The sequence below is a fragment of the Scophthalmus maximus genome, chromosome 15, assembly GCF_022379125.1.
Source record: "Scophthalmus maximus strain ysfricsl-2021 chromosome 15, ASM2237912v1, whole genome shotgun sequence".
Lineage (NCBI taxonomy): Eukaryota > Metazoa > Chordata > Actinopteri > Pleuronectiformes > Scophthalmidae > Scophthalmus > Scophthalmus maximus.
In genome coordinates this window covers 15070021-15075163 of record NC_061529.1, presented here as the reverse complement: position 1 = coordinate 15075163, position 5143 = coordinate 15070021, and positions in this window count along the sequence as shown.

Genomic DNA, 5143 nt, shown 5'->3' with positions numbered 1-5143 from the left:
TAGGATTTCAAATGACTGACAATGTGCAAGGGGACAGAATATGTTTGGTCATTGTCACCATGTGGCCACGGAGCATCGTGGATGTGAGGACGACAATGTTTGACAGTCATTCTCTTGATCCGACATTTTGGTAAATGGATTGGCACGACCTTTGGTGTGCACATTCATTGTCCCCGGAGGACAAAATCAGAATGACTGCTGGCGATCGCTGACTTTTAAATCTGTCGTCACCAGCAGGTCAAAGTTTCTACTCCTATTTCAGTTCATGAATTCCTCTGAGGCTAATTACTGAATTCCATCAGCCTCAACCCGATTCCCTAAATTTGCCACTGCACAGAAGATAAAACCTTTCATTTCATTTAGGTAACATCATTTCCAAAAGGCCTCAGTTTCCCTCCATTCAGACTAAAATGCAACCTTGGAGTTTTTCAAAACGGGGCTGGTGGCTTTTCTAAAAGGTCTCCGTTTTAGGGGCTCGAAAACCCCAGAGTAGTTTGGACACCTGCCATAAATGTAGCTTAAGGGAAGCGTTTTAAAACTAAAATTGTGGATGTAGCCTTTAACTTGACTGGTAGTACGAAGACCATGGGTGTACTAAGTATCCCACCATATTTAACCTTTTAACCACCACTGTTGTATTTGTCTCTGGATATTGAGGGTGAAATTTCTGCCGTGTAAGGTGCCGTCAAGAATATTTGCCAGTGAGACCGAAACAGTAGTTTGCCTTGGTATGTAAACCACTTTCTGATAACCCACAATGCCGTGTGCCACGTTTTATCGATACAATGATTCAGTAGATCTCAGTTTACTGCTCCCTATGGGGTAATCTACCGTGTGTCTATTATAGCTTCCCCCACTCTTTAAAAAAAACAACCCTGTATTATCAAAAATAATAATAACGTTTTTTTTCCTATGGTTTCTAATGTTGTTGTCATTGATAACTAGTAGTACAATGCGTGCAGTAATAAATAAGCCTTTATTGTCTACTTGAGTAAAACATTAAAAGTTCCTTCTTCTTTTAGCAAACATGATTAATCTTTTTCAGCCAGCCATTATGAAGGTACATGATTCCAAACCATTTTAGCTAGTCACCATAGTCCCTAAGGACACAGAATGTCATTGTTGATCCCGTCAGCAAAAAATGTTTTTTCATAGGAGAGAGGGACCACTGAAAACTGAAAATGCTGGATAAAGCATTTAACATCTGATATACAGAAAGAAAGAAAAAAACAGGAGTTATACTCAAAACATCGAAGGCGGCTGTTGTTCGAACTAGTTGCATACAATCTGCCCCCCCCCCCCCCCCGCCTTTGAACAAACGTGAGTCGTATGATAAGTCGCATTGTTCCTTTTCACCATATGGAACCATATCTCCAGCCCTGCCATCACATTTATCACTTGATTCAGCGCGTATCTGAAAGCGCTGGGTCGGACAATAGGGTCCAGGGAGGATTTGCACATGAATGATGTCTGTGAATGAGAGTGGGTTACAGAGGAAGGCTGTCTCTCCACAGCCGGGGCAGCAAGGTTTGCTCCCCTCTGCCCCCACTCCAAAGACCAGGTGAGATTCTCCGACACAAAGGGCCAAGTGAAAATCTGTTCAGCATGGACACCTAAACCCCTTATTATGGTGATGCGTTTGCCAGGATTTCATTGGACGTATATAAAAGCACTGAGTTAGTCCCGTCTATACAGCTGGATACCATGTCTTCATGGATTCTTGCTACATGTCCCTGCATGGGGCTTTGAGCTTTCGATTACGAGACTATATTTTTGTTCATTGTACAATATGTATCACAGTCGCCGTTTCTGTGTGGAACCAGGAAACATCTCACAGAGTCTCTGTACCAAGGGGGTTCACAACTGGGTCTTTCCCACTGTGCACCAAAAGCAGCAACTCAGTAGAATGTGTTGGCCTATACCCTAGAATTCAAACACATGACTGTTTTCCCCTTTTTTACAATGCTGGTAACTTTGTTGCTCTTTGTTTTATTTGGTTGTAAAACAATTACATTCCTGGGAAATTGAATGGCTAATTATGAACCTCAAAATACTTGTATTATAAACACTTAGACTGCATTCATGTGCAAGAAGTGTTAATGCTTGTGTAACTACTGTTTATTCTTAGACTTATAAAGCAGGATTCTGCATGGTCACTGAAGTGCGACGCTATCAGTTAATGTTAAACAGATTACCAAAATGATATTGTATTATTTCCTCTATACAGCAGATTGTCTGCTATTAAGGAATAATCCAAAAAACCTCTTCAGCCAGACAAAGCAAATGCCATGTTAGGCTGTGATTATACTGTTTTGTCTAGTTTGTAATTTTTTACTGTGTCTGGCGTTATTAATAATCCATCTTTTTAATGTAGTTATTTGCAGTTCTTTCAGTGAAATGCTTTTATATTTACCCATCGAAATTACTTAAAAGAGCAAAAATTTAAAATCCATGATTCATGCATCAAACGGCACGCTTCTTACCTGCCCAAATAAAATAAACTGAAGGATTAGGAGTTCAAGAACGCGCCTGGTGTGAACGTACTCGGCGTGTCCTAGATTTAGTCCTGGGGGGGTGACAAGGTCTGGCTATGCTGAGCCATAATGAAGTGACCCAAACTGGAGATGTGGTCATAGAGCTCCAAATCTAGATTGCCAGATTCCTGCCCGAGAAGTTTCAAATCACATTATAATTAACCGCATTTAGGATGGAGAGCAGAGTCCCTGCTTAGAGCAATTCCCATGATTCTCTCTCTCTCTCTCTCTCTCTCTCCCTCTCTCTCTCCCCTCCTCTCCCTCACACACTCTTCCTCTGTCACTCTCTTCCTCCATCTCTTGCCGTCCCTATTTTCAGTTGGGGGTAATTAGTATGGAAAGATGGAAAGGCATCATATTCTACAAATTCCTATGAGATTGGCTTGCAAAAGCTGTTAAAGCCAAGTAGGCAAATTAGTATTCATGCAGGTTTTTCCAGTTGCAAGTCATTTTTCCCTATGGGACCAAGTAGTAGATTGGGTAGACGGGCTCCGCTCATCCTTGATTATGTGAGCAGAATGCCACCACAGAGCCGAACGCCAGCAGGAAAAAAAACAACAACATTCCTGAGACAGTAAATCAATTTCTGTGACCTGCTAAATGTAATTGACTACACTCTAATTCTTTAACCCTGTGTATGAGGGAGAAAACACATCCTGAGGTAGAATGATTACCTGCTATTATACGAATCCATGGTTTCTGTATCAGTTAATAACCATTTACAGCAAAATTATACGTACGCCATGATTCAGTGGCAATAAACAATTGCTTTAATGCACTAGTCATGTCTTTGTTTAGTCAATCAACTGGATCTCAGAAAACCACCCATTATGTGAAATGGGAAAATGGCTTGGTAAAGAGTTTTTTTTTTTTTTTTTTTGCTTTTAGATGCATGGAAATTTGTATGTAAATTGAGATGTTAATATTTCAGCTTGTGCTGAATACTGGATATGGCCTTTAATGTTATGGTTCACACACCATAGGATTTACTGAGAACGTTTGATGCTGTTACACCACATGAAAATGCTTCGGTGATTATGGATCCACATTACCCGTTGCTGCAAAACAAAGGTTCTACATATTAGATTGTGTCAGTTATACAGATAATACATTTGTTTGGAGGCAGGTAGTGCACCGTTTTGATTTTGTTTTTTATCATGAGAAAAACGACCAGTTCATACTCGCGTGCATTCAGAATCGATACAGTATCATGATCAAAATCAAGGACACAAATACACAAATACCACATACATACAGCTATATTCTCCCCAGGACTTTCATATGCACAGACATGCACTAATGTGTGTATAATTTCTCACACTTGTCCAATTACGTCTCGCCCAATCTTTGAAAGACAAGTCCATTTGACGGCGCATGTGCCCCTGGCCTCATCTTGACCAGTTGTGAGCGGGCCCTGAACGTGGGCCCTGACTTTGGCCGGATCAATTAGCAGTCCGTCCTCTTCAGCCCCATTCCCCTGTTCATATTAGACCCAGCTCAGCAATCTGGTGGAAGGTAATTTGGTGCTCCATGCACACAGGGCGCAGCATTGACACCTTATGCTTCATGATTGAAGGCAATCTCCTGGGGGACAGCACTAAATTTATTCATGGTGCGCTCTCCCACAGCCACTAGAGACGTGTCTGTGCCCGCCTGCCACACATCCACAGATTTCCTGCTCTGCATCTTTCCCCCGAATGCACAAATAATACTAAATGATCCGAGGGAGTTGTCGCAGTGCCTTGTATTCCTATCCACGCGGGGACCCCGGTGATCTCTGGGGCGACGGCGTCGCCTCTGCACCGCACGTCGGCCTCTGAAATGAAGACGGTGCCAAATGTCAGGCGAGTGAACGTTATTGCATTTGCAAATCTTCACCCTCACAAACCTGCTTCCATTCTCCCGAGGGAACGCACATGTTAACAGACTTACACGCACTCACACACACACACACACGTCTGTGCGGCTGGGTCACAGGGGGTGGCATTAATGTAATTCCTTGTTGATGGCTGAAATCTGTTGATAATAGAGATGTTAGCCAAGGTGATCAAAGCAGATTAGCCCAAGACACAGCGGGGGGATTGTTTGGACCCCCGTCATTAACGCAGGCTGTCATCTGGGAGTCGGCACGCTCACGAGGCCTCGCTCGGGGGAATACAGGGTCAGCCATTAGCACGGAGTAGAAATGCTAATGCTCAACTTGAATCAACAGTCCCCCCGACTGCCGCCGTTCATTTACCGCCTCAGGGTTTCAAAGCTGTGATCGGGCCAGCGACACAAAACGCGTGAGCCGTGGCTCGGCTCGGCGTTCGCGGGTGGTTTCAATGGCACGCGCCAAAGTGACTCACGACACAACCAGGGAAAGACCTTCCGTCGCGTGGCCCGCACACTGTGAGATAGGACACCAAGGGCTGAAAGCGCAACGTCGCACGCGCGTCCCGCCTCTCCGTGTGACACATTGTAATCTGAAGCATCGTGAACACGACAAGCTGTGAGTGAGACGGGCAGGTTAAAAAGACTGGCAGTGATAAAAGGAAGTGCGAGCCCCGGAACACACACACACACGTACAAGAGCCATCACTCCTGAGGCTGCAAACTTGTTTGGAGTT